Raw genomic sequence first — 11,563 nt, forward strand, 5'->3', positions numbered from 1 at the left:
GAGGAATTCGCAGTGACCGCCTAAGACAGGCAGCGTCCCTTAAACAAATAATAAATAAGGGGGAATCTGTGGCAGACCGTGCAGACCTGGACAGGAGTTCAAGACCCTGTGGGCCCAAGTGTTGCACACCGTCCAAACCACAGGCTCCAAGGATCAGACTTTAGTCACCTAGCAGACATAGCAAACTGGCCCTCATCTGATTATTAAGTATGCTTGCTAGTAATCTCATGCATGAGCCCTGGATATCCACAGATAAATGTAAAAACCTTCCCTAGAAGCCGAGATTGTAAATTCCAAAAAGGCAAAGTTTTCCCCGTCCCCCCCGCCCCCAAAAGAGAAACACTGTTAACTGATGGTATATGGAGGGGATTATAATCAATGTAATGAAACAAGTTATATGAATGGTTGAATGTGAAACTGACGATGTGCCCTGTAAACTTTCACTCAATCCACAATAAAAACCTTAAATTAAAAAAAAAAAGAATAGACTCAAACATAACAACAATTGTAAGAATGATGCAGGGCTGGGCAGTGTTTCGTTTTGTTGCACATGGAGTAGCTATGAGTTGGAACCAACTCAACGGCACCTAACCACAACTTACAAATAGTAAGCTACGGTCTTCAGCAACCAGAATAGCTATTAGGACATTCACAAAAGAATCAAAGACTTTACTGGCCAGACCTTGGATTTCCTTCACCCATCACTCTATGTGGCAGGGTGTCAACAGGTATTATAGGGCCGTCATTTTTAGAGCATTAGCTGAAACTTTCAACCCTACTTGAGTGGTAAATTGTCATTTTGGCAATGTGATGTACAGTCTAAGCAAGGACTTGAATGGGTTCAAAATGGCTCAGTCTCTGCCAAAGGAAACAAGGACAGTGTATGCACTACGTAACAGCCAAATCTCTTGTGCATTGGATTTTGATCCAAGTAGTCAGACTGCAAAGTTGTTTGAACTGCAAGGTTGGTAGTTTAAGCTCACCAGCCACTCCTTGGAAACCCTATACAGGGCCCCTTATGGGTCAGAATTGACTTGACAGCACTTAACAACAACAGGACAGGAAACAGTGATGCCTGGTTCATAGATGGCAACCAACACACATTCAAAGTGGCATGATCGGCTGCCCTTGTTTCCACTGGCCTGAGTAAACTACTTCAAACCAACTTAGAAGGCACATCAGGTTACCAGGTTGACAATTCAGCACTGAAGTAGGGCCAAAGGTTTCAACTAACATGACAACCTAGAGTTATGAAATGGAGTTCTGGTGTGACACTGCCCGATACGCACTGGACTACTAACTTCAAAGATGAAGATTCAAACCCACCAGCCGCGCCTTGGAAACCTCTATACACAGTCGCTCTGAGCTGGAACTGACTCAACAGCACTTAACAACACCAACAAGAGTTACTGAAGAAGCTTGTTGCCACGAACAGACTGCAAGTTGCAAAAATGGCAATAAGCAGTCTCGGGAAAAAAAACTCCAATGTGCAGTTGTCAAGCCTATACAATTCTTTAAGAGGATGACAAGTTAAAGCCTGTAAAATGGGCAGGCCCAGTCTTCCTTCTGACACATGGCTATTATGACACCCGCCAGATGGGCCTCAAATTTAAAACACTTTACTGTTTAAAGTAGCATGTGAACACAATAAACGGAAGCTTCATGGCAGAGTGAAAGCTCTGTCTGAGTTAAACTCCTTGTAATGCAACACACTTAGGTGTTTCCCATGCCCATTTCTTCCAGGGAGCTTGGTACATTACTAACATAATCTCATTAATCCTTACAACACCTGACGACAGAAGTTTGCAGCAAGTTTTTTAATCTCCCTTCATAGACTAGGGAGGGGGAGGGCAATGCTATATCAGTATTCCTAAGATTCCAGCTGTTGCACACTCCTAGAGTGATATAACTGACTCAAGGCTCAGTAAAGCGTTGAGTATGCTGGGCTGTTTTAAAGAAAATGCTTCTCACTAAAATAAAATGTATTAACTAGGTAGAAATAATACGGTGTACTTTCCAAAGGGAATGCTATTTCATTTCTCATAAAGTTTTTATAATCTATATTAGACTAGAGCAGTCCTGGTGTGGCACTGTGGGTTAATGTGCTGGACTGCAACTTCAGCAGTTCAAGTTCAGCAGCTGCTCCTCGGAAATCCGATGCAGGGTCACTATGGGTTGAAACTGATTCGACAACACTTAACAACAACAACATTAGATTAGAAGGAGCCTGGTGGCACAGTGATTAAGTGCTCAGCTGTACAACAAAAGATCACTGGCTTGAACAAACTAGGTGTTTCTCAGAAAAAAGATACATCAGTCTGCTTTCACAAAATTACAGGCTTAGAATCTCTATGGAGCAGTTCTACCCTGTCTTGTAGGGTTGCTGTTGAGTCAAAATGAAACTGACCGCCACAGGTATTGGTTTATAATAGACTGTCAACTAATGCACTATTTAAAAATACAAGATCCTTGGAACTTTGCTTTTCAAACTGGAGGACCCCAGACCCTGACGACTATCCAGCAGTTACTAAGGGGACTGCAAATTCTCAGGATCAATGCTGGTACATCTTCTTAGAGCTCAGTTTGCCTAGATAGTTATTGAAATCCGATTTTTTATATTAACATATTTTGTAAATGAAACACAAAATCTGTGCCGAGTTTTGGCACTCAAAACAACTCCAATGGCTGACATAGGTCTGACTTGCATTTCCTTTTGTCCTAAGGCCCCTGCATTTTAGAGCACATGACCCACGACCATAATTTTGACTAGGATAACTTGTTCTGCAATATTCTCAAGTGGTCCACCCAGAACATGCAAGAAACAGAAGAAACCAGTTCCGGGACACAAGAAACTGTGACAAAGGTTGAGTACCTCAGCCAAAAGAAATTCTGGATAAATGAGCCTCATAGAGCATGTTGAAGGTCATCCTGTTAAATGTACCCTCATACTCCTTCCCCACTCTGTACAAAGTTCTGGTCAAAGATATGTGATTATGCTCCCTCTACAGCATGCTAGTCTGAACTTCCATGTTGGTGCTTCCTGTTTTTGCACACTCTTATTTTACAGAAATTGCTTCATTTTTTAATTGTTTGGTATCAAAGTTGGAACAAAGCAACCAGCCTATGGGCTTGAAGTCCCCACTGAAGGAAGACAAAGGATCCCACTGCATACACCCTGTATGCCCTGGGTCTCTGTAAAAAGCTGTGCAGGACAGTTGGTGAGTCTTCTCAGATCTAAAGTTCTTTCCTTTACGTTGCAGCTCAGCTCCATTTTATGCTGATTTTGGTTTTTGTCTGCCAACATTTGTAATTGCCTTTTTACATGGTTATGTGTTTGGCCGAATCTAAGCCTGCAGATTACCCTAGGATACCTCCTGATACATGTACAAGGCTTACAAGCCTCAGTCATCTTTGTATTTAGAACTCTGGCATGCCCTGACCGAAGATCACTTTGTTAGAATGCTGGTACCTCTGTGGTTTGTTTGAACTGGAAAAATTGGTGTACCTGAGATCTAAATTAGAGAGCCATTTAATTAAACAAAAGATTTCAGATGCTTATTTTGACTGATACTTAGAAGCTTTTAAAAAACGTTCGGACAGTGTGGGCCATGTTTTCAGTATACCTATCTATCTATTTATATATCTATCTAATCTATCGAGTGAATCCTGGTGTGATAAGCACTGAACTGCAAGGTCAGCAGTTCAAACCCACCAGCCACTCCTCTAAAACCCTAAACAGGGTCACTATGAGTCAGAACAGACTTACCGGCACTTAACAACAACAACAAACATATCAGAAAAGATGAACCACAGTCTCCAAACAGACAAATCTAAGAACCAAACTCTCATTATGGTTCTGCATCAGCTACAAACTCATTTCAGAGGCCATCATTTTAGCTCAGACAACAACAACAACAACAACAACATTCTAGTATGTGCCATTATTGTAAGAAACCTGGACACTGGAAAAAAGGAAAGGCATAGTTGAAAAAATAAGATATAAAACCAAACAAAGGCTACACCAAAACATCAACTGACAGGGACCTATCAGGCTGTATCCTTACTCTTAAACAACAAAGACAGAATAACCTTTAATAAACAGGGAAGAATGTACCTTTTTAATACACACTGGTGCCACCCTATCGGCCATAAACTTCACACTTTCAAACAGCCCTCTACCTCAGAGTAATAAAAATGTTGAGGTTCTGGGCTAAGACTATGCACTATACACCCCAGTCTATGCCAGTGCCAATGTCCTTGGAACCCTTACCTAAAAGCCACTCCTTCCTCTGGTGTGATGCTACACTTGCCAAACTGTTGTTGCTGTTGTTAAGTGCCATCAAAACAATTCTGACTCATCGTGACTCTGCACAGGACTTCTAAGGAACAGCTGGTGGGTCTGAACCACCGACCTTACAGTTTTAACCCACGTCACAATCCAGTACATTATCCTGCAACACCAAACCAGAGATGCCAAACGTTTAGGACTTGATTTATTAAATGGAACTGCTCTATAACCTTTGATAAAAGAGGAAAAGAATCCTACAATTTCTGGAGAAATTCCAAATCAATCTCTATGTAACATATGACAATGGATAAGTATACCTCAGTTTCAGAAAAAGAGCACCCTTTTTTATCTTCTTTGTCGCCAACCCTATGATCTTCTTCCTCCACCAATGTGGGAAGAATACATAGTGAACAATCAAAGTTCCAATTGACCCACCCAACAAAACCACTTCCCAGGATTTCTCAATAACCTCTAAAACGAGAGAAATTCAACCATAAGTTAGCCCCTCTAGTTGAGGAAATAATGCTCTGGTATGGTAGTGGTTACAAGTTGGGCTGTGAACCTTAAGGTCAGCAGTTCGAAGCTACCACCTGTTCCGCGGGAGAAAGATGAGGCTTTCTGCTCCCGTAAAGATTTACAGCCTCGGAAACCCTATACAGGGTCACTATGGGTTGGAACCGACTCCACGGCACTTAACAACAACAACAACATTGCATGAACTAGGCCATGCAATACTCCAATTATTCCATTTAGGAACCTAATGGAAACAGTTGAAGATTTGTTCAAGAACTACCACTTGCCTGGTCATTCCCTAATTTCCAATAGTTCAAAATCGTTGTCTTTTGCTGTTTTAAATAACTTCCATGTCTAAGGTCTTTGCTGTACTGGACCTATGCAGTTCTTTCTTTAGAATCCTCACAATAGTTATTTGCCTGTGATCACAGGACCTATGATCCAAAACAACTGAGAATCAAGATCTTCCCTGTCAGTTTTGGAACTTTAGGAACGTGGACATTCATTTCTGTACCCTGGGTTTTATATAAATCTCAAACTGTCCTAAGGAGCTTGAAAATGCTTTCTAAAGGCAGAGTTGTTCAGTGAGTCCCGCAGAGGGGCCAGCAGTTTAATTTTGGTGGTTTAGGGTTAGATCATTTATTTACTAGTCTTTTACTAAACTTATCAGAGAATGGGGACAATTCCTTGATAGCTTCCAGGAATGTTTGAATGGACCTTTGATTTCTAATCAAAATTCCATGCATTTGAAAGTACTGGGAGACCCTTGCATTTACTTAGTCAGTTGGTTTTCTGGATAATCTGCATGCTTCTTCATTTGCCTCCATGTAAGATTACTAATTTGGTCACATAACTATTTTGTCATTTTATTTCTGCCATATGTATAGCAAATGTATAGCAATCACTCCTACTCACAAATGTGGTAATTTGTCTTTCCTTTACTTTCTAATTTTCTAGTTAAAATACTAAAGAAAACATTAAGGAGATAAAGAAGCTATGGTACATTATGAACAGTTTTGTCCCCTTTCCCCAAGGAGGAAATAAAAAACATATATATACATATACACAAGACTCTGTATCTAGTTTCAGGGCAGCCGTTAATGCCTGGTAAGATCATAGGCTATTTCTATCCAATCAAAAACCGCTCACAATTCTGACTAATCAGGGTACTCAGGCATTAAGGAATTTTTTACAAAAAGACCATAAAGTATATTAAACTTGATTTTAAAAACAGAACTTATATAACCTCATAAACTATCCTCATTCAAATAGAAGCCTTGGGAAATCATAGATGTATTTCTAGGAACCTTGAGCAAAAAAAATTCCTATTCCGAATTTCTTTCAAAGCCAGTGTTTATACCTCACAAAAGCTTTCTTTATAGACACATCTTGTTTCTGACTAAAGAAAAACTATTTCCCAGCTTATTATCATCTAAATTACAGAGCAAAAGGTTAGGGTCTGACTGAAAAATAAAATCAACCCACAAAACATAAAGACTTACAAGCACGAAAAATATGTCTTCAAAGTATGAAAAGGAAGATATAAATGTAATTGCCACACAAAAAAACCCAAACGTGTTGAAATACAGCAATATCATAGAAATAAGTGTTTATAGACTGCAAAGTGACCATTCTGAAAAATATTTTTTTGTTTTTAAGTTTCCATATTAATAAATACTTATTAAATAAATACATTAACTTAAATGTATTTATTTAATAAATATTTCCTCAGAGAAAATAAATTAATGTTCCTCAATACACACTTTCCCCCCCACACTCCCAGAATGGCTTATCTGAAAATCTATTTTGAAATATCTGTAAGTTACTAAGCAAAGTCACATCATAGTTAAACATTCTTTAAATATTCCTTTCCCACAAATATTCTTTACTCTTCAAGCATTCCACAAAGCACACTGTCTTCATGAAATCCTGAAAACAAAACGCTAAACTTAAGTGCAAGAGACAGCCAACAATGAAATTATTACAGCATTATCTTGAGTTGAAAGGAAACCACAGTACAATGTGAATTTGTTGTAATGACCAGAAAACACTAAAGATTAATAAGGGGGTAAACTCAGGAATAAGAAGCAAAGCATTCATGGTGTAAAACTGGTTTAAAAATATTTTAAACCAATAGCTTCATTTAGTGTTGTTGTTATTGCTAAGTGCCATCAAGTCAGTCCCGACTCATAGCAACCTTGTATAGGATTTATAGGAGGCAGCTGGTGGGTTTGAACTGCCAACCTTGTGAGTAGCAGTTCAATGCTTATCCTACAGCACCACGGCCATTTCGAATTATCAATCTATGGTACTTATAAAGCTGGACTAGTAAACTAAGAAATGTCTCACCAGAGATTTTTCAACAAGGTACTAATATTAAATGTAACATTATATTAAATGTCTTGATATTTTGAATATCCATCTTAAGGAAAGTTCAATAGGATCTCTCATTGCTACAAGTCTTGGCTATCATATTATTTAGACCTGAACTACTGTGATTGTATCTGTAATTTTAAATTATGTAAAAGCCAATAGATCCTAATACATGCTGGCAAGGATGCAGAGAGACTGGGACACTACTACATTGTTGGTGGGATTGCAAAATGGTCCAACCACTCTGGAAAACAATATGGCACTTCCTCAGAAGGTTGGAAATAGAAATACTTTATGATCCAGCAATTCCTCTACTTGGTATTTACCCACAAGAAATACGAGCCATAACACAAGTAGATATACGCACACCAATGTTCATAGCAGCACTATTTACAAGAGCAAAAAGATGGAGACAGCCTAAGTGTCCATCAATTGAAGGATGGATAAACAAACTGTGGTACATAAACACAATGGAATATTATGCTACCTTGAAGAATAACAAGGAAGCGGCAAGCCACCGCATAACATGGATGAACCTTGAGGACATTATGCTGAATTAGTCACAAAAGGAGAAATACTGCATAGGACCATTATTGTAAAAGATTAAGAAAAAGAACCTACCCTAAAAGGGGGGAAAAAAGTTCTATATATATTTGCTGATCACCAGGATGTATGGGATGAGGTGAGGGGAGGGAGGGATATAAGGGAAGACAGAGCACAAGGTAGGGAATAGACACAGGATAGCTTGGGTGTGGGGAGGGGGGGAATACACAAGAAGGGGAAAGGGAATGGAAGAACAAGGCTGATGGGAGAACAGTTAGGCAGGCTTGCATAGGCTAAGTGGCTCAGAGGTAAATGAAGAGTATGCACAACCTTAGCACAACAGGGCTCCAGGATACAGGGATTGAGGCATGGTTTGAAGGGGTAAAAGAAGGGAATAATGTTAAGATGCTTGGCTGTCTTTTGAATCTTGGTTTCCCTTGCATACCATTGTAAAATAGATGCCTGAGGGGGAGAGAAAGGAATAGGCAAAAACATCACAATAGAAAGCTTGTAAGTCCATCTTCAGCCTATAACTGATTGGAATACCCTAAAGGGGGCTAGAAGTTGCCCAGTAAAAGAGGCTCCCTGCGGAGCCCTTTGCATTGCATATGACCATAGGTGGAATCCTGATCCTCACCCAGAATCTTCTGAGGTGGGAAATTTCCACTTGAAAGGACAAGAAGACCAGCCTAGAGCGGCTAGAAGAACAGAAGATACTTCGTGAAAGAAAGACCCGCAGGGAAAATAAAAAATAAAAATGGCAGCATGATTGACTACTATAGGAACAAGCCAGCTGTTCACCTGGGAGCCATCCAGCCAAGAGGTCAGGTCTTCTCAGAGCAAACCCTCTTCCAAGACTAAGACTCAAGGGGAATATACAAGCAGGCATGTATAGTCTGGCTGGTGATTATGTTGGTCATTGATAAGGGGAAGTGGGAGTAAAACAGCAATGAAATTGGGAGTTAAGTCTGGCCACATTCAACAGACTCCTATGAACCCAGGTGGTGACCTGGTTGGCCAGCAGTATGGCAAGACCCAGGGACTCCTAGGCACAGAAGCAGTGACATGGCCACAAAAGACTACAGCAGAGAGCGAAGCTTCCAGCTGATATGAAGTGAAGGTTGATGCACAAGAACACCCATACTTGCAGATAGTACCCACTTGACCTGGCTTCAATGGCTGGATGATCAGAAGTCAACTAGAAGAAGAAAGAGGTTTACTGATGGAGATCAAAGACCACAACCTTCAGCACATGTTGAACCTGAATGTAAAGAAAACAAAACTCCTCACCACCAGACCATTAAAAATATCATTACAGATGGAGAAAAGACTGAAGTTGTCAAAGACTTCGTTTTGCTTGTATCCACCTTCAATAGTCATGGAAGCAGCAGTCAGGAAATCAAACAATATATTGTATTATGCAGATCTGCTGCATCACACCTCTTCAAAGAGTTCAAGAGCAAAGATGTCAGTTTGAGGGCTAAAGGGCGCCTGTCTCAAGTCATGGTATTTTCAATAGCTTCAAATACATGTGAAAGTTGGGCACTGAATACGGAAGACCATAGAAGAACTGATGCATTTGAGTTATGGTGTTGGAGAACATTAAAGGTACCATGAACTGCCAAGATAGCAAACAAATCTGTGTTGGAAGAAGTACAACAGGAAGGCTCCTTAGAAGCCAGGATGGCCAGACCTCATCTCTTATACTTCAGATAGATTATCAGGAAGGACATCATGCTTGGTAAAGTGGAGGGACAGTGAAGAAGCAGGAGACAGACCCTCAGCGAGATGGGCTGGTACAGTGGCAGCAACAATGGGCTCAAGTGTAGCCACAACTGTGAGGGTGGCGCAAGACTGGACAGTGTTTCATTCTGATTTGCATAAGGTCTCTATGAGGCAGAACCTATTTAGTGGAACTTAACGACAAAAACAATCATTACAAAAACACTGAAGAAAACGAAACATCTAGCACCCACTGTTATCACTGTCATTATCTTTCCTCTCTATGCACCAGTGATTGCCATACATTATCTTAGTTAAAATTTATTGCAAGCCTAGGAGGGGGTAATATTAGGCCCATTTTACAGATGAGGAAACCAGCTCAGAGAGGTTAAATAACTCGGTGAAACTGACACAGCAACTAAAAACTTCTAGGAGTCTGGATTTAAACCAATGTCTCAAATATCCCAAATATAAATCTTTTAAGTCAACTATAATTCACTCCTACTGGGTTCTAACACTGAGCTCAGTCCTTCAACCCTGATCTCCTGAAGTTAACCAAATGTCCTGGAGAGAGCCAAACATAATCTAAACCTTACTTTCAAGGGAGACAAGAGATCTGAGCAGAACAAATTGGTTGAAACAATATCTAGCTTTCAACCACCAAGTCCTAAGCTCCATTCAATGAATACTTATGAAGCCCCTACTATAGCCCTGAAAACACACACCACAGAGAACTAAAGGAAATCCTGCTCTCCTACACCCTACATATTAGTGCAGGAAGCTGACCGAACAAACTTCTAATGAATCAAGTTTAAAACAACAACAAAGCACAGTCAAAGGATAGAAAGTGAAGGGGTGGAGAAGCAGGAGTGGTGAACAGAATGGGTGCTATTTTAGACCTGCTGGTCAGGAAGGCTTGGGCTTAAAGGATTCACCTACTGCAAGAGAGCGCAGCAGTAGAACAAGCCTCCTCCTGCTAGCTACTAAGTCCAGCAGGTCCTGTAGTCTTGACTACGGTTCAGCACTTTCTTACTTTTCACTAAGGGAAAGGGTGGACCACAATACTAATTACAAATAACAGGTCAAAGTGAAAGAAAAAATATCAACTCTTTTTCCTTGACTGCAGTGAAATCAGTTGCCATGGCATTGAGGAAACAGAGAAATCAGCATTCCAAGCAACAACTGATAAAGAGAAATGCACTCTTGAGAAAAAGACAATAAAGCAGGTAGAGGCCTGACTCCTGGAGAGAGTCCTGGGCAGGCAGGAAAGCTGCCAAAATGGTAAGGCCTAGAATGTATCAAGGAAGAGGTCAGCTAGTAAGGAAAGAATCATTTCCTTATGCCTATCTTTTTCTATGGCCTAATGAATCAGAGTTCTTAACGAAATATTTAGCAGAAAAGTTGTGTTGTTTTTTTAAAGCACACCAAGAGTTTAAATATATTCTACATGATATATAGATAGCTTCTTAAATATCATATAGAATATTTTTTAACCTGGTGTGCTTTTTGTTTTTGTTTGTTTTTTGGAGTCCTGGTGTGGCTCTGTGGGATAAAGCACTAAACCACAAGGTCAGTTTAAACCCACAAGGTCGGCAGTTTAGCCTCACCAACCACTCCTTGGAAACCCTATACAGGGTTGCTATGAGTTGGAACCCACTCTACAGCACTAAACAACACCGTATCATATATGTACCTAGTGGTGCAGTAAGTTAGGCACTGGATTCCTAACTGAAAGGTCAATGATTTGAATCCACCAACGGCTCTCTGAGAGAAAATAAGGCATATACGATTATATAGCCTTGGAAGCCCTAGGGGGCATTTCTACTCTGTCCTAAAGGGTCTCTTTAAGTAAGAATACACTAGGTTTCTTTTTGCTTTGCATATTCTATTAGAATGTTTCTGAATACATGTATTCCATCTAAGAATTTTCTGAAATTGTTATCTTTTCTATCAAAATGGACTTTATATATCAACAGTTTAAATTTGTCTTCCTAAATAAGACATAGTCCAGGATCGGGAGGCAAAGCGGTGGAGTAAAAGCAGCTGATCACATAAGTTGTTGTTGTTGGGTACCATCAAGTCGGTACCAACCCATAGCGACCTCATGCACAGGAGAATGAAACA

The sequence above is a fragment of the Chrysochloris asiatica genome, unplaced genomic scaffold (genome assembly GCF_000296735.1).
Source record: "Chrysochloris asiatica unplaced genomic scaffold, ChrAsi1.0 scaffold00035, whole genome shotgun sequence".
Classification (NCBI taxonomy): Eukaryota; Metazoa; Chordata; class Mammalia; order Afrosoricida; family Chrysochloridae; genus Chrysochloris; species Chrysochloris asiatica.